The sequence below is a fragment of the Nicotiana sylvestris genome, chromosome 12 (genome assembly GCF_000393655.2).
Source record: "Nicotiana sylvestris chromosome 12, ASM39365v2, whole genome shotgun sequence".
Taxonomy (NCBI): domain Eukaryota; kingdom Viridiplantae; phylum Streptophyta; class Magnoliopsida; order Solanales; family Solanaceae; genus Nicotiana; species Nicotiana sylvestris.
The window spans coordinates 96,867,500-96,887,424 of NC_091068.1; positions in this window are offsets into that span (position 1 = coordinate 96,867,500).

Sequence of the window (19,925 nt, forward strand, 5' to 3'; positions counted from 1 at the left end):
AAAAGAATTGATGATAGATGGACTCGCCAACTCTGTCGTCCACTTCATGTTGCAGGGTACTATTTGAATCCGCAATTGTGATTTGAGGAAATATTTTCTATCAACATTGAAGTCAAACAAAGTTTGTACCAATGTATGGAAAGAATGTTGGATTATGAAGAGAGATTTAAAGTGGATGTTTAGTTCGATTCATATGATAAATTGAAAGGGGATTTTGGATGTCAGATAGCTGTGGATTCTAGGAAAGTGAGATCTCCTACGAATTGGTGGATACGTGGCGGGCAAACTCCAGAGTAGACTAAATTTGCAATTCGTGTCTTGAGTCTCACTTGCAGCTCCTCGGGTTGTGAAAGAAATTGGAGTACCTTCGAGTTGGTAAGCGTTTATACTTTTGCATAAATTTTCTTATTGTTAGTTTGTTTATGATAGCTTAACTTAATGTAAGTTTTCTGATTTTTGCTAGATTCATACCAAGAAGAGAAATAAACTTGAGCATCATAGATTAAATGCTCTCATTTATGTGAGGTACAATACTAGACTGAGAGAAAGGAGCATAAAAAGAAAATTGCAAAAGTTTGATCCAGTTCTAGTAGATGAAGTTGATTCTGATGATGAATGGATTACTGAAAAGGAAGATCCTGTGCTTCCAGAAGATCCTTCTTGGATTGATGAAGAGAATTTATTTGATATTGATGTTGTTAGGACGGTGCCGCTTACACCATACTAGAATGATCTTACACATGAATCATTCATTGATGTTGGGAGTTTAAGAGATACAAGTGAATCGGGTCCCTCTAACAAAAAGCAGAAATCATCAGGTAAGTTATAATATTCTACTACTATTTTTATAAAGTTGTATGCTATCATCTGTTATGTCAAAATACTAATACTTTTACCTTTTGCTTCTCCTTTGATCTACAAAAAAATCTATGGAAGTCGAGGATGATGAAGGACGGGAAGATGTGGAAATTGATGAGACCCTCGTTTTTGATAGCGATTAATAGAGCAACTGTATCTATGACTAAAAACTGGTGATAAAATCTTGCTAGGAGTTTAGGGAGGTGCTTGATATATTGGAACATAATTGATATAGTATAACTTTTGTGCATTTGTGTTTTTTTTGCAAGATAGAGTACCGCTTGAGCTCTTAATTATGATACTTGTGTATCTCTAACCAAATTATTTTATTTACACCAAATTACTATTTAATGTTTAATAGCAGAGTAAAGGCAGTGTTAAGTGGTCTTTGTATCTGCAGAGTTGACATTTATTTGTGTTACTGTTGCACGTGAGGCATTCAGATTATAGCCATGATAATTTAAGTTGGTCCTTATATTGTTTGGTTTATTAGGCGTCACTTACAACCTTATTGTCAGGATGCGACTTAGTTAGTATTTATTTTTTGTTTGTTATTTCACTTATAAAACAATTATAACAATTTTCCTATGCTCTTTTATTGTATGTACATACTTTTAATGTAGTTTTCACATATAAAAATATTTTTAAGATTATTTTATAAATTATCAAATTATAAAATTGAAGATCCATGGGACTTACGCCCCGTGTCTCAGGGCTTTTGCCTCGCCCCGTATCGGGTAAAATGCCTCGCCTCACACCTCCGCCTTTTAAAACACTGGTAATGGTGAAAGAGTGGGAAATTCCCAAGGCATATGACTAAAAGCTGACCTAGTCTATTTAGCTAGTTCAAGCCCGTACCGTGGCATTAATTAGCTGTATCAACCATGTATCTTGGTAATAAATGCATTTGTACTATGTTGAGATTCCCCCTCATATATAAAGGGGATCATTGTCATTTTGTAAGGGATCTGATACTCAATATTAAAAATACAAGAACATTCTCTCTGCTCTCTAACACATTCTCTTGATCTCACTACTTATTATTGCTTATATTCGTTGTGTTCTATTTATTGTTCTTCATTTATTGCTTATTATTGGTCATAAAAGACTTCCATCAAAGCTATCATAACTTTTAATACTCCATCGACTATCCTCGGCAGGGCATCCGACTCGACCTCAAGGCCCCGAATTAGCAAGCTCGAGGCCCTGATTATTAGCCATTCGGTTTGATTATCACATTGTTTTCAAGCTATTATCTTGTTTCCAAGTCTTCCACTTAGCATCAATTGCCTAACTACTAGCATAAAAATAGATCACGTATATTTAGAACCACAAAATCAAATCTAATTGTAATTACCATTTTCAAAGGTAAAGAGTTTGACGCCCACCGTGGGGCTAAAAATAATAGTGATTATTTCCTTTCTGGTTTACTACATAATGCAAGTTACCTTTCACACTTTTTCTTGTCTAAGATCTTTGATTTCAGGTCAAAATGTCTAACTCAGTAAACACACGTGAAAATAACAATCTTGAAGACCATGGAGAAAATGATGTAGATGTTCCAGGTGTTGGTGTACCACCATAAAACACTAAGAATGCGGCAGAACCAATTCCTGTGGACGTGGTCTTGCGCAACGCGCAACATGTCGAAATAAGCTCCCACACCAACAAGAGCATACACCAAGAAGATCAACAAAAAGCTCAAAAAACCTCGGCTCAAAGAGAACAAGGGGTTAGCCATCATGTTATCTTCGAAATGTTACAAGCATAACAACTGACGATTGCTCAGCTGGAAAGCCACCAAAAGACTCCCAGCATGGTAGCTCGAGAAACGGCTCCCCGAGCCGAGCAGATACCAGAAAGATCAAGCAACAACGGGTCGGCAGCCAACCCCGCCATCATAAAGATGCTCGAGGAGCTCACAAAGAGGATTGAATCGGGCGAGAAGAAGATAGAAGCCAACGACAAGAAGGTAGAGACCTACAATTCTAGGGTCGATCAAATTCCGAGCGTACCCCCGATTCTGAAAGGTGTAGATTCGAAGAAGTTTGTACAAAAGCCGTTCCCACAGGAAGCGGCCCTAAAACCCATTCCAAAGAATTTCAAAATGCCCGACCTTTCGGAGTACAATGGAACCTCAGACCCCAACGAGCACGTCACCGCTTACACTTGTGCAGTGAAGGACAACGACCTAAAGGACGACGAGATAGAGTCCGACCTACTGAAAAAGTTTGGAGAAACGCTTTCAAAGGGTGCAATGATGTGGTATCACAACTTGACCCCAAACTCGATAGATTCATTTGCCATGCTGGAAGATTCTTTCATAAAGGCACATGCTGGTGTCATCAAAGTAGCTACAAGGAAATCCGACGCCTTCAAAATCAAGCAAAGGGAGAACGAGATGCTGCGAGAGTTCGTATCTTGATTTCAAATGGAACGAATGGAACTACCACCGGTCTCTGACGATTTGGCGGTGCAGGCCTTCACTCAAGGTTTGAATGAGCGAAGCTCGGTAGCTTTGAAGTAGCTGAACCAGAACTTAGTCGAATATCCCGCCGTGACTTGGTCGGACGTCCACAACCAATACCAGTAAAATATCAGGGTCGAAGACGACCAACTAGGAGCCCCCTCGGGCTCGGTATATCCTAGCAGGCTTCCGGCAAAGGAGTCGAAGCCGAATAAAGAGAGATACCAACCATACACTAAAGATAGAAGAAACGCCCCAAGGCGCAACATATCCGCAACGACCGGAGGATGGATCGAGGCCAGAATCCTCGGGGACTTGTTAGCAGAGCTGGATTCGATAGGCACACATGGCTAACGGAGGCGTCCCACTTGTAGGAATACAACTTCAACATTGACATTTCAGACATCGTATTCGCCATCAGTAAAATCAGAGACACTAGGTGGCCAAGGCTTGTACAATCAGATCCTTCGCAAAGAAACCATAACTTAGTGTGTGAATTTCACAACACGTACGTCCACAGGACCAAGGATTGCCGGCAACTCCGGGAAGAAGTAGCCCGACTACTTAGCAAAGGTCACCTCTGAGAATTCCTCAGCGACCGGGCCAAAAATCAATTTCGGGAAAGAGAGATGACCAAGATGAATGAAACAAATGAGCCATAACATGTCATCCACATGATCTTAGGAGGCATCGATGCTCCATAAGAACCCATGATCAGAAGAACCAAAATATCCATCACTAGAGAAAAGCGAACTCGAGGTTACATACTCGAGGACGCTCTCACATTCAGCGACGAGGACATCGAGAACTTGTCTCAGCCTCACAACGACGCACTGGTTATCTCTTTCCTTGTAAATACATTTCAATTAAACGTGTACTTGTGGATCCAGGTAGCTCGACCAATATTATCAGGTCGAGGGTGGTAGAGCAGCTCGAACTGCTTGACCAAATCATGCCCGCCTCTCGAGTCCTCAATGGGTTCAACATGGCGAGCGAAACAACGAAAGGGGAAATCACCCTCCCAGTCAACGTGGCCGGCACAACTCAAAATGCCAAATTCCATGTCATCGAAGGAAACATGAGGTACAACGCCTTGTTCGGGAGGCCATGGATACACTGCATGAGAGCAGTACCATCCACCCTCCATCAAATGATGAAATTCCCGACAAAGGATGGGGTAAAAACCATCTACAGGGAGCAGCATACGACAAAAGAGATATTCGCGGTACACGATATGACACCAACACCAATACCTACACCATCCAAGGAGCTGAAGGATAAGCAAATAGTAAGATAGCGATAACAAGCTACATTCTCAGCTATGCCCGACTAAACAAAATGAAGGACCATACCGAGTCCTCATAGCAAACAATTAGATAACATCGAGGTCTGAAGCACCGTCAACACTAAGGTATGGTCATCTCCCTTTTTCAGCTACATTTTATACTAATCTGAATGTAGGTATCTGATCGAAATGGCCGTAATGCTTTCCAACTCGAAGGCCTTAGGTTCCAAAAGCATACGTTGCACTCTTTTCCTTTGACCGGATTTTTATCCCAAGAAGGGTTTTATCGGCAAGGTTTTTAATGGGGCAACATCTATATATGCTACCTAAGAAAATCTCAACAAGTATTCAAGGCTTCTTTTTCAATCAACCTCGAATAATGAGGGCATCCCCCCGAAAAGTCACCTCTTCGGAGAAGCCAAGATGTGCTGAACAAGGTCTCGATAGGAAAATAATGTACCGGGCCAAACAGTCGAACGAACCGTGTCCATACAGAATAACAGATCCCTTAACAGCAAAAACATGTATACTTGTACCAAGTAATCAAAGAATACTTTCCAAAGCATTTCACGTTTCAAAGATGCTCGGTATTTTTTGCAAAAATGGCTCCAGAGCCAAAAACGTCCCGAAAACTCAGGGACTGGCGTCAACAACTCTAAACCGTACGAACTCCGGGTCGGAGCTTCAAACTCGTAAGCCCTCAATGAGGCAACATCAAGTTCACAAAACGGCTCCAGAGCCAAAAATGTCCCTAACACTCGGGTACTGGTATAAAAAACTCGAGGACGTATGAACTCCGAGTCAGAAGATTAGAACTCGTAAGCCCTTGATGAGGCAATACCAAGTTTTCGAGGAATGGAACCCGAGCCAAGAAACTTTCGACGACTCGGGGACTGCCGCCAATCGCCACCCCCATCGACTTATCAAAAACCCTAGGCCATAAGACCCCATGTGGGCAGCCTCGGTCTCGTAAGACCTATATAAGGCAACAACAATATCTGTAAGACCTCAAGCAAGGCATGAACCACACTTGTACCAAGTGACCAAAACTGTAAGACCTCAAGCAAGGCATGAACCATACTTGTATCAAGTAACCAAAACTGTAAGACCTCAAAGGCATGTAAAAATTTGTAAGCCCTTACAAAAGGTATAACCCCTATCTTAAAGTTAAAGGTATATATCAAACTTGTAAGACCCCTAAAAATGCATACCCTCGATATAGACGCTGAAACTACTTCACTCGGGAACTAAAAAGCTCCGGCCAAACACAATGACTACGGTCATAAGGCTGTACCAACCAAACTAACATGACTCGGGAATGCTCGACCGTCGCTATAAATCACGGGCCTTCAATTACTTCGAAAATACTTCGAAAAGATCCGATTAAAAAGGCTACCCTCAACATAGGAAAATGAGCTTCGACCATGTCGGCTCCAAACTATAGGTTCGAGATACTCAGACCCCGAGCCAAACCTCCCTAGGTGCTCGATCATCGCCACATAACGACTCACAATCGAGGTTTTTATCAAACCATCAAAGAGTTAGGTAAACACAATTTCAAAAGTCCTTAACGAGGGAAAAATAAAGCCTACTAGAGGTCATACCGACCCAATGCGTAAGAGCCACTGCCGCCAGCCCATACTAGAGGTCGTACCGACCCAATGTGTAAGAGCCACTACTGCCAGTCCATACTAGAGGTCGTACCGACCTAGTACGTAAGAGACACTACCGCTAGCCTATATAAAAGGTCATACGACCAAACACATAAGAGCCTAAGGGCCAGCTTTAAAATTCAAAAACTTAAGGGTCGAATGAGCTCGAGTCAAAACCCGACTCGTAGACTGAACCCAAAACAGTTAACTAAATATGCCTAAGAGCAAAAGCATAAGAGCTCAAACGCCGGCTTATACTGAATGGTCATACTGACCAAGAGCGCAAGAGCCTATGGGCCAGCCCAACGAGCCCTAGGGCCATACTATGAATCTGAGGATTCCATTTAACTCAAAGACCAATTCATCTGGCTAATGACTGAAAAATATCAAGGCAAAGGGAAATGCATGAAAAATAAAACCGCAAGGTTTCCTTTTATACATATATGTGAGATAATACAAGCTTCATTTACAAAGTTCTTTGAAAGAACTATACACAAAACAAGATGGGAAGGGCCTAATCTACGCCCCCCTCGGAGACTATGGTCCGTTGGCCTCTTTCTTGCTATCTTCAGCATCGGACAAAAGGAGCTTAGCACCATACTCTTCCACCTTCGCCTGCTTTATCTCTTTCGAGAGGTCAAAGACCCTGACATGAATTTCCTCGAGGGTTTTCCTCCGAGATTTACACCTCACGTACTCTTTGTTCCTACTCTCCTGGTCGAGAGCCCCCCTTAGCTCAACACGAGCATCGGTAGCATCTTTCAAATAGACAGCCACCTTCTTATCAGCCTTAGTTAGGATTACTCTGGCTTCAGCTCGAGCATCTACGAATTTGGCCTTCACCTTCAGGAGCTCAGACTCGAGCCTTGAAAACATGTCCGTTCGAACCAAGCTGTTCTCATGAGCATTGCAAAGTTGCACTTCGAGGGCAGAAAACTTGGCCAAAACATCTTTCTTAGCTGATATATGGGTGTCCACCCGAGCCTTTAGCTCTTCACGCTCGCACTTAGCTTGACCAACTTTTCTCCTAAGGCATTCCAGGTCCTCTGTCTTTTTCTGCAACTGCGTAAACAAGACATTAGCCTCAGAAGGTAGAAGAAGAAACATACACTCCCTCGAAACAAACATTACCTGCTCCTTGAGGTAGCTCTCGTAGTTCAGATTTCGAATTGCCTCATACTGCAAGTGTGCCAACTCGTCTTCCCTTTCATCGCAAAGAAGCCCGAGGAATTTCTCCACATCCACGACTTCTCGCAACCTGGTCTCACGATGGAGCAACTCGGACTTGAGCTTGTTAAAGTCCTATGAAAGAGAAACTTGGTAAGAGAGTAAAAATTACAAACCAATACGAACGGCCAAAACTCACCTCAGAGTAGAGCCTCTAAGCTTCCTCGAAAGTTGAGCACATATCTACTAGTCTATCTCCATCTACCCCGGTAGAACCACCCCCGGTTGGGATACGATCGCCCAATATATGCAGCCTCTGGCATCAAGCATCCCTCGAAGTGCCTTCGACAGGAGAAGTAGTCAGCGACAGAGGGCCCTCGTTCCTTGAAGTACCTTCGACGGTAAAAGAAGACGGCATCGAAGGAGAGATAGTTTTTCTAGAACGAGAAATCTCGGGCGCTAGGGGTTCGGTTGATACACCCTCTCTGAGCCTCCAGGCTAAACTCGTCTTGCTATAATCTCCGTCGCCCTACGAAGGCCTTTTCTGATTATTATTATTATTATTATTACCCCTCGGCCCTAAAGCTGACGATCCTTCTCCCTCTCCTAAAGGGCACGATCTCGCCTCAAAGAACTCTGCAATGCCTACCATGACAGAGTTAGTATGCATAAAAAGAAAGTGCCTTTCAAAAAGGGAGCAAATCGCATAGCTCATACCATGGTGTTTTGCCTCCCATCTACCCTTAGACAAAGCTTTCCACTTACGCTCATTATAAGTCGAATGGGTCGCCATCTTCTGATCCCAATCCATCAGGATAGGGACCTCACACGACATCCATGAAATTGCTGCAAAAAGGGAAAGAAAGGCGCATTTACGGATCCCCCCTCCGCCATAAACAAAACTACGAAGGCATAAGTGTACCACTTACGTGTAAAATTCCATCCCTCAGGAAATGGCAGGAACTCCACAGGGATAATATCAACAGTCCGTAATCGGACAAATCGGCTCATCCATCCCTGATCCCCATCTTCTTCATATAAAAAGCGTGGTGGATCGACATCGTAGCGTTAGCATACCTCGATGGTGAAAAGGCCGGTACAACCTGATGAGATGGCTAAGAGTGAATTTAAGCCCTGCTTCTTCTGCAAAGAACCTCATCATCAATACTATCCTCCAGAATGACGGATGAACCTGTGCCAAGGTGACCTAGTACTTTCGACAGAAGTCAAGCACGACCCTATCAAGGGGGCCCAGCGTAAAGGATACGTGTATACGTTCAAAAATCCCTCGGCATGATCCATGATACTCTCTTTTAGGGAAGGTACCCATAGTACTACCTTTTCCCCCCATCCACATCTTTCCTCACTAACTCAAGGTGTCCCTCTCCTATTAAAGAAATAAACTTCGAGGCATACTCCCAATGACCCCGAACATTGGGAGGTTTTTCTGACAGAAAGTTCCCCCTTGAAACAAAATGTCTAGCGGCCAGATCACCTGGCACCAATGGCACACCACCAACCAGGCAGGAACCAGAGGCGGAACTCCCTTCTCCTTGCCGAACGGACCCTGGCATAGCATCCATGACTATGGTAAAACCAGGGAATTGGAGCGGGAATGTGAGCAAAGGCTTCAAAGTTGAAATGGTGAAGGACCTAACACAATAAAGAAGAACTCTATAAAGGAGGATAACTACCCAGAATAGCGTAATACTCAAAAGAGGGAAGACAACCCTATATATGGAGAAGGCGGTGACTATCCGCCTGCCTCAAAGGCCAATTTAAAATGCTGACTAAGCCATTTTTTGCTTGGGGAAGATGTACCAATGGGATTGCCTTGGTCGTTTCATAACCATGTCATGCAATTAACGTTGCCGTGCGAGGCTTTGGGGATCAAAGACCCCCGCGCCATTTCAAGCCTCGAGATGGTACCCAATCTCGAGGACCTCTGTCAAGAAGAATATAGTCTCTAAGAAGCCATTAATATCATTACAAGCCTCGAGATGTTACCCAATCTCGAGGACCTTTGTAGTCTTTAAGAAGCCATTAATATCATTACAAGCCTCAAGATAGTACCCAATCTCGAGGACCTCTGTCAAGAAGAAGATAGGCTTAAGAAGCCACTAATATCATTACAAACCTCGAGATAGTACCCAATCTCGAGGACCTCTGTCAAGAAGAAGATAGGCTCTAAGAAGCTATTAATATCATTACAGGCCTCGAGATGGTACCCAATCTCGAAGACCTCTGTCAAGAAGAAGATAGGCTCTAAAAAGCCATTAATATCATTACAGGCCTCGAGATGGTACCCAATCTCGAGGACCTCTGTCAAGAAGAAGATAGGCTCCAAGGAGCCATTAATATCATTACAAGCCTCGAGATAGTACCCGATCTTGAGGACTTCTATCAAAAAGAAGATAAGCTCTAAAAATCTACTCATACGGGCCTGACTTCAAGGTGGTACCCTACCTCGAGAATTTTAGCTATTGCAAATGCGAGACATCTACCCAATCCTCTGGCCCTCGAGCTACCTGAGCCAGAGCCAATTTGCACTCAAAAACTACTAATAAAGCCTGAGGGCTATTTCTCGCCTTCGGATCAAGTTAAATGCCCCCTCGGTTATTTTAATCCAGGGACTATCTGAGTCCAGGTGTACCCTCATTCGAGATCTATCTATAATGCCTTAAGGCTATCTTTTCTCTAAATTCGAAACAAGTTCTCCAATCACCCGAGCTTGAGCAAACTCTCACTCAGGATTGTCTCCGACAGCATAAAGGCTATCTTTATTCTCAGGCATCCGAGCAAGTCCCCCTTCGAGGACTATTGACGGGGTCTGAAAAGCTAAGTTTCGTTCTGAAAATTCGAAGCCCTACTCTCATTCAACTCGAACTCGGGGGTCTTGATGACTTAAGCTCGTATCAATTCAATTCGGGCTCAACCCGAGGAATGACAAAGGGCTCCACAGTATATTGTATTAACCAATCAAGGATCACGGAAACACCTACACCCGAACCCGGTATTTAGACCAATCGGTAGAGTTATGCACTCAGATTCTTCATAAATGCAAGTAAAAGGAAATCCAGCATAAATCAGGTACAAAATTAAAGAAGCACTGTTTCATTAATAAACGATGAATACAAAAACCCACGAAGGGTCCTTAAACATGATTACAAAAGCCCACAAAGGGTCCTTACACAGAAATAGAGAAGCCAAAGAAAAAAGAAAAAATGTATATAACAACTACAACCCTGATCTGCTTTCGGGGGTACATCCTCGGGGGCAGTGTCTTCGAGAACCGTTCCCTCGAGGCCTCCTCTCGATCTTTCAAATGGTATCTTCAAGATTAAAGAAAAAGTAGAAAACGATGAAGAAGAAGAAGAAAAAGATGATAAAGAAGCAGTAAAAGATAAAGAAGTGGCTGGGTGAAAAATCTGGCGAGTATGGGTCTCGCCAACACTACTATTGTGAAGCCACTTCTTGAGACGTTGCACCGGTGCGTGATGCAACAGTTAGTAGATGGCACCACCTCACTCCATGGAAAGCAAAAAGAGTGAGATGACACACTGGGTAATTAGGGGAGATAAGTAGAAGTTCGTAGTCCACGTATTATTTAATGCGAAGATAATTTGAGATTTCTCTCTCATTATCTCGGGCCAACAACAACAAACAACAACAACAACAAATCAGTACAATCCCACTCAGTAGGGGAAAACTCTAGAAAAGGGCCATGGCATAACTGATGAGAACACTGCCATATGACCTTCAGGCCACGGGCCTCAAACATGGAAGATAATAGTGGATGAGGATGAAGAGAAGGGGGTAAAAGGCTATTGAAGAACATTTGAATGAAGTTTTTTGTTCAAGTAGGCTTTCATTTATAGGAAGGGTGGCAGCGTAACCAACAACGCAATCAATGACTTTAAAAAACGTACTGACAGGTGCAATCAATGCGTTTTAGGAACTGGACCGGCGGTGATGTTATCACTTTGGAGAATATGAATCGGCGGTACATTGAATGATTCTAGAAAGGTGAACTGACGGGAGGCCTCAGTTATCACAAAGGCTTACGTCATAAGTATGACATCATCGCGAGAAGTTCGAGGAGACGGAAATCATAGTTTCTTATCGTTTTACTCTAAGAAACGCGGGGACTATCTGTATACGGTAAAATTGGAGGGTCCTATTTTCGGTCATACGACGCTTCGTAAGCACGTTTCCAAAAGCTCGAGGCTATGGTCGAGATTCACACCCGAGGGGCTACCGACGTCCAACCTCGGGGCAATGCAGATCGATAGTTATGGTGAAAGAGTGGAAAGTTCCCAAGGCATATTACTAAAAGCTGACCTAGTCTATTTAGCTAGTTCAAGCCATACCGTGGCATTAATTAGCTGTATCAACCATGTATCTTGGCAATAAATGCATTTGTACCATGTTGGGGTTCCCCCTCATATATAAAGAGGATCTGTGTCATTTTGTAAGGGATCTGATACTCAATGTTAAGAATACAAGAACATTCTCTCTGCTCTCTAACACATTCTCTTGATCTCACTACTTACATTTATTGCTTATATTCGTTGTATTCTATTTATTGTTCTTTATTTATTGCTCATTGTTGGTCATAAAAGGCTTCCATCAAAGCTATCATAACTTTTAATCCTCCATCGACTATCCTCGGCAGGGCATCCGACTCGACCTCGAGGCCCCGAATTCGCAAGTTCGAGGCCCTGATTATTAGCCATTCGGTTTGATTATCACAATGTTTTCAAGCTATCATCTTGTTTCCAAATCTTTCACTTAGCATCAATTGCCTAACAACTAGCATAAAAATAGATCACGTATTTTTAGAACTACAAAATTAATTCTAATTGTAATTACCATTTTCAAGGTAAACAACCTTCCACAATACATGCCTCCTAGTTTTTAAGGTAAATTATACCCAAAATATTTTTTAATTAACACCTATTATATATTAGTACTTTCCAATGAACCAACTACCATCTTACTGTTTGCACTCTTACTTCTATTTTGAGTAAAGTTTATCTGCAGAACAAGGGTTTTGAACCAACTAAAGATTTTCCAAATTAGGTGAAGCTACGATACCATTTCCTTTATAGAAGTCATTCGACACGAGGGTGATTGATATGTGCTATTTTACATTCTGTTCAATGAATCCTAATTTGAGAGTCATAGATCCATAATGGCTACATTTATTTGCTCATTTTCCCTATTGTATTCACTCTTTCAACTTACTATCTAGGGCCACAATTTTATCTTTCTCAACGAGTAAACGGCTCTGAAATTTCTCTTCACATGGACGTGTCTTTGATTTTGTGTCATTTTTGTTTAACCAAATAATAGTTTTTGTGGAAAAAGCAAATTGTTTGACTCAAAAGATATTAAAATCTTTTTGAACAATCAATCAAAGATGAAGGGATAAATCTTAGCTGAGATTAATAATCTCTAGAAAGAGCGATAGATCAAGAGAAGATGAATCACCAGATTTCTTTTTATTCATAAATAGCAACGTAGCGAGGTTCCTCCCTACAAGGTTATTACCCTTTATATATATAAAGATCCAGACTCTTCTAAGCAGTGAAAGACAAATTACAAGGAATTATTCGAAGGAATATTCCCAATGTCCCCTAATGGGCATGCATTATTACAAGGGTCGTCCATTCTCTGGTTTGTCTCAGGGTCGTCTCCCTCAGGACGTCAATTCAAGGAGGCTCCGTCAATCGTCGTACTCGTTGTTGGTCATGGTCAGTCAAATTTGGACCCATACAGTTAGTCCCTCCACTTGTCGGGGTCGCAACTGGGTGAGTCCTCGATGAGCGGACACCATGCATTCTAATGGAGAAATTTGAGCCGTTGAGACGTTACGAAGTGGCCAATGGGGGATGGACAGCGTGCTTAGCAAGACACCGGGTAATATACTTTACCGGGAATGATGTCATCTTCACGTACATCATCATCACGCATGTTCTCGAGGCAGGAGTTGATGGCTTGATGCTTAGATTTTAGCGCTACTTTGTGACTCTCCACTTCGATCCTGGCGCCACCCAACCCTATAAATAGGTGAAGGGTTTGATTTTTTCGAAAGTTTTTGGCCATTCCACTCTTGATAACCTCCTTATCTCTCCGAGCTAACACTGATAGTCTTCTGCTTCTTCTTCTTATATTCTTCGTTCACAACTTCATCTTCTTCCTTTGTTTCTATGGTATCAACACCTCCTTTCTTTTAACATAAGCATACCGAGGCAACACCGATCTCGCGAAGGAATTCTTGAAGCCGTTCCACCGTCCACGTGCCCCTTTCGGGTGACAAAGGCACGGCGGTAGAAGAGGGTGACAACCTTCCTACGGTGGAGGAATTACTATCGAGACACCCCTTGTCTCAAAGTGACTTCCTTAAAGATCCCCCTCCTACTCCGAACCCCGTACTCTCTAAGACGGAGCAAGTTCACATTGACGCTCTTCGTGTGAAATATGGCATTCCCGCTCATGTAGATATGGTTCCGGCGGGGAGCGATTTCATAGATGTCCACAGACCTGGGTATAGTGCTTTCTATGAGTACACTTTCATGATTGGCTATACTCTTCCTCTCTTCCCCTTAGCAGAAGAGTTCTGTAGGTTCTACCAAGTTTTTCCGGCATAACTTTCGCCGTATACGCTCAAGATACTTCTGCTGCTGACCAAGTATGCGAAATTGGCGGAGTGTAATATTTCAATTCACCACCTTTTGCACCTGTTCACGCCTGGATTCCACAGGGGTACCATGGTGCATTTGAGGCTCCGTGGTACGAAAGGGCAGGTGGTGGGGACAGATGACCGGGCAAGTCACAAGTTTTGGCACAAGTACTTCTTTGTCAAGATCGAGCATGTCATTTCTGACTCCGCCAGGTTCTCAGAGCGATATAATGAGACTCGTAAGTGTTGCCACTCATTTTACTCTTCATTCATCTGTATTCATTATAAAGTTTGTTTGCTTCCCGTTTGCAGCTATGTGACGTCCACCTCGCCCTATTGCGGATATCAGGGATTGGGTAGCCCGTTTGTTGCCTCATGCAGCGGAGACCCGAGATTGGCCTACCTTCGCGAAGCGTTATGGCCCTAAATTCCTCTTTAGTAAATATTTTCCTTACCACTTTGTTGGCCATATGACCTTGTTTATTAATACAACCCTTCATGATAACAGGTCGAGGAGCTTCCAGGCGGAGGGCGCCAGTCCTTGCGTTTCGACAGACTGTTGCTGCCGTAGACACGCAGTTTATTTTGAGTGAGTCTGTTCGAGAGGGTCATCCTCAACCTATTCAATTAGAAGGTCCCTCTCGAGTCGTGGTCATGAGGGAGGAAGCTTCTTCGGTGCTGGCTTCACATCCTTTGGACGAATGTTCTAACAGGGATGAGCCGTTATTGAGAAAAAGGAGGAGGATGGAGCTTGGGAAGGGTGTGGCCGTGGGCGCTGATAGAAGAAGGGCATCACAGACAGCGCCCGTGCCCGTATTTATAGATGACGCCATTTTTCGGGATATCTCCCCAAGTGGAAGGAGTTTACCAAGGAGTCGGCTCAGTACGCTCTGTTGAGGGTGGTGCATCATCCAACATCGGAGGCCGTCATGTTGAGGGTGACGACTCAGGTTCAGATGTCGACCCAAAGGATGTCAACGAGTTTGTAGGTCTCCATACTTATGGGGAGGTCCGAACGGAAGGGTCTGATCATCACATAGTTGTCCCGGAGGACTACAACTTGTTGCTGAACTGCGAGCAAGTGGCGTCTACTTTAGCTCCTCTATGTGCTACCCCTGAAAACAAGGTGCTTAAGGCGATGAGCGACGTGGAGTTGTCTCAGAAGGTCGCCGGTATGGCCTTGCGGGTAGGTGCCTTTCCTTCCCTTTCCGTCGTTGGGTTTGTATGGTGATCGTCGATCTGCATTTTGTTTCTAACTTCTCCCTTCTCTTTTTTTGTGCCAGACCCTCGTCATGGAGATTGAGCGAGATCGTACGGAGAGGAAAAGGACGGCCCTTTATGAGAAGATGTCGTCCAAATATCAACATTATCGTGCTAAGCATCACGTGATGGCCGACATTTATAACCAGGACCCTGAGTTTCAGTTGTTTTGTAAGGGGATCAAACAACTGGAGGACCAACTAGAGCGTAAGATTGAAGAGTTGAGGGAGCGGGATGAGGAGCTCATTAAGACTGTCACTCGTAACAGTGAATTCGAGGCTTCCCTTAAGGTAAAGGATGATAGGCTTGAGTTGAGCAGAGGGGTGATGGCCGAAAATACCGACTTGCAGGCAAAGGTGGCCAGTTTGTCCACTGAGTTGAGTGCGAGGCCAGTGGAGGTAGAGGTACGTAAGGGCGAGCTGAGCGTCGGTACTGATAAGTTTTCAACAGCTATTTCTGGAACTGCATCTTTGGAGAATGCCCTTCGTGTTTGTAGGTCGGAGCTAACTAAAAAGAAGGAGGCCTCTAATCGCAAGGTCACTGGGCTCGAAGGGCGTGTCAAAGAATTGGAGGCGGAGTTGTCTGTGTTAAATGGACAAGTGGCTTTGCTGAGGGCGGAGGATGCAAGTCGACGTTCTCAGCCTTCTACGTCTCGTGCCTCAGCCGATCCAGTCATGCCTCGTCATTTATATGAGTTGTGGGACCATACTGAGGCCCAGCTTGACGTGTACAAGGATTTTAACGTCGAGGGGAGGGCAACTGAGGCGGAGCTTCAGACCTTGCACACCGAAGCTCATGCAGCTCGTGAGGCCTGTGGGTACGACCCCCTTACACCTAATGGGGATGACATCAATTCTAATGATGCGAACCGTCTTGCTTTGGACTCGTAGTACGAAGATGCTTACCCCACCCGGGATGATGTGTAGTCTTTATTTGTACTTGCTTTTATTTTGGGGTTTTTGTACGGGGCATACTTGAGCCCGTTTGTAAGGACAAGTGTAAATAACATTTTGATGCAATGTAAAATATATTTTGTCGATTTGTTCTTCTTTGCAATGTTTATGATATCTGGGATACCTCGAGTTGTTAAATTGATTTAGATGTTGGGCAAAGATTCTTTTTTTTTTCGTCGATGGCCTTGGCCATTGGGATGTTGCTTCGAACTGTCATCGAAGTAGTATCTCATCATAGTTCAAACGAGGTCGAACCCATGTTTTTGTCGATGGCCTTGGCCATTGGGATGTTCTTTAAACTGTCGTCAAAGTAGTATCCCGCCGTAGTTCGAATGAGGTCGAACTCATGTTTTTGTCGATGGCCTTGGCCATTGGGATGTTTCTTCGAACTGTCGTCGAAGTAGGATCCTGTCGTAGTTCAAACAAGGTTGAACCCATGTTTTTGTCGATGGATTTGGCCATTGGGATGTTGCTTTGAACTGTCGTCGAAGTAGGACCCTATCGTAATTCGAACGAGGTCGAACTCATGTTTTTGTCGATGGCCTTGGCCATTGGGATGTTGCTTCGCACTGTCATCGAAGTAGGATCCCGTCATAGTTCGAACGAAGTCGAACCCATGTTTTTGTCGATGGGCTTGGCCATTGGGATGTTGCTTCGAACTATCGTCGAAGTAGGATCCCGTCGTAGTTCGAACGAGGTTGAACCCATATTTTTGTCGATGGTATTGGACATTAGGATGTTGCTTCGAACTTTCGTCGAAGTAGGACCCCATTGTAGTTCGAACGAGGTCGAACCCATGTTTTCGTCGATGGCCTTGGCCATTGGGATGTTGCATTGAACTATCGTCGAAGTAGGATCCTGTTGTAGTTCGAATAAGGTCGAACCCATGTTTTTGTCGATGGCCTTGGCCATTGGGATGTTGCTTCGAACTGTCGTCGAAGTAGGATCCCGTCGTAGTTCGAACAAGGTCAAACCCATGTTTTTGTCGATGGCCTTAGCCATTGGGATGTTGCTTTGAACTGTCGTCGAAGTAGGATCCCGTCGTAGTTCGAACGAGGTTGAATCCATGTTTTTGTCGATGGCCTTGGCCATTGGGATGTTGCTTCGAATTGTCATCGAAGTAGGATCTCGTCGTAGTTCGAACGAGGTCGAACCCATGTTTTTGTCGATGGCCTTGGCCATTTCTTGGAGATTTGATCGTATTCCCGTAGGAAGACATGTCGACTTTATTCATGCAATGGAGGTTTGATTATATACTTGTAAGAATCACATGTCGACTCTATACACACAATGGAGATTTGATTATATTCTTGTGAGAATCACATATAGACTTTGTATACAATGGAGATTTGATTATATTCTTATGAGAATCACATGTCGACTCTGGACAAAACCCGGGTGAGGGAAAAAGAGTACGACTTAGGTGACGCCTTCTTTTAGAAGTGGAAGTATTTGAGATGGGCGACACTCCTGTTGTTTTAGAGTAGTTTTCCCTCCATTGTTTCTAATTGGAATTCTTCTTTGTTTGTCGCGGCTGTGATTTTGTATGGTCCATCCCAGTTTGTTCCCAGTTTTCCCTCATTAGGGTCTTTTGCGGCTTGTGTTTTAGCCTTGAGGACGTAATCTCCGACTTTGAGCGGTCTCACCTTGGCCCTATTGTTGTAGTACTTTTCCACTTGTTGCTTCTGGGCTACTATTCTTACGTGGGCCATGTCTCTCCGTTCTTTGACTTCATCCAGATCTTGTAGCCTACTTTCATCATTGCTCGGTCCGCTCTTGTTGGAGTATCTTAAATTGGGCTCTCCGACCTCGACGTGTATAACTGCGTCAGTCCTGTAGACTAGTGAATATGGCGCCTCTCCTATGCTGGTTTTTGGCGTAGTGCGGTATGCCCATAATACTTCCGGTAGTAGTTCAGGCCATAGCCCTTTTGCATCTTCAAGCTTCTTTTTCAATATATTCAGTATTACTTTGTTGGAGGATTCGTCTTGACCATTGCCGGTGGGGTGATATGACGTGGAGAGTATTCGCTTGATGTGCCATTTTTCGAAAAACTCGGTCATTTTCTTTCCGTTGAACTAGGGTCTATTGTCGTAGCTGATTTCTTTGGGGATGCCAAAATGGCATATTATGTTTTTCCATATGAACGCGATGACCTCTTGCTCACGTATCTGAGTTTATGCACATGCTTCCACCCATTTAGAAAAGTAATCAGTTATAACCAAAAGGAAATGTACCTTACCTCGTCCTGCTGGGAGGGGACCGACTATGTCCATCCCCCACTTTATGAAAGGCTATGGTGAAGTGACGGAATGAAGGAGTTCCCCTGCTTGATGTATCATAGGGGCGTACTTCTGACACTGTTCACATCTACTGACATAGTCCGTGAATTCTTTTTTCATAGTAGGCCAATAGTATCCGGCACGGATGAGGCACCGGACGAGGGTGCAGTTTCCCGTGTGGGCGCCGCAGTGCCCTTCCTGTACTTCTTCCAGCACTCGCCTTATTTGATTTGGCCCAAGACATTTGGCTAGGGGCCGCCGAATGTTCTTTTGTAGAGATCACCGTTCATGAGGCTATATCTGGCTGCCTATACCCGGAGCTTTTTGGCTTCTTTTTTATCTTGCAGGAGCATTCCGTCCTGCAGATATGCTACAAGGTGGTTACACCTGTCCCAAGTTAGGTTTACAGAATGTACCTCGACGTGGTATATTGCGGAATGGGGGAGGGTGACCACGTTTTCCCTGTTGATAATTTTGGTGGCCGCCGCTAGCTTGGCGAGGCCGTCTGCTTCGATATTCTGCGCCCTAGGTATTTGTTCGAGGCAGCATTTATCGAATTTCGGCAGTAGTTTGTGAATTTACAACTGGTACTTCTGTAGTCTCTATTCTTTGAGTTGGAAAGTCCTAGTGACCTGGTTCACCACGAGTTGAGAGTCGCAATAGAGGACGAGCTGTCGGGAGCCATATTTGAGGGCTAACTTCGAACCTGCAATCACGGGTTCATACTCGGCTTCGTTGTTAGTCATCTCGGGGCATCGTATGGACTAGCAGATTACTTCACTTGTAGGGACTTCGAGGATGAGTCCTAGTCCCGATCCTGAGGTGTTAGAGGTGCCATCGGTGTAGAGGACCTAGAGGTGGTATATGTGGAAGCACGAAGTGCTTCCTGTTCTACCTCGGGCAATATTTTCGTGTTGAAATCAGCGACGAAGTCGGCGAGCACTTGCGACTTAATGGTAGTTCGCGGTTGGTACGTTATGTCGTGATCGCTTAGTTCTATGGCCCACTTGGCCAGTCTACTTGATAGTTCGGGTTTGTGTAGGATACCTCTTAAGGGGAAGGTTGTCACCACCTTTATGGGGTGACATTGAAAGTACGGTCTAAGCTTTGCTATGACTAATTCCAGAGCTAGTTTCTCAAGGTGAGGGTACCTTGTTTTGGCATCGATTAAGGTTTTGCTGATATAGTAAATCAGAGATTGCGTACCTTTATTTTCATGGACCAAGACTGCGCTTACTGCAACTTCAGAAACTACTAGATATACAAGTAGACATTCGCCCGGGTCCGCTTTGACGAGTAGTGGTGGAGAAGATAGA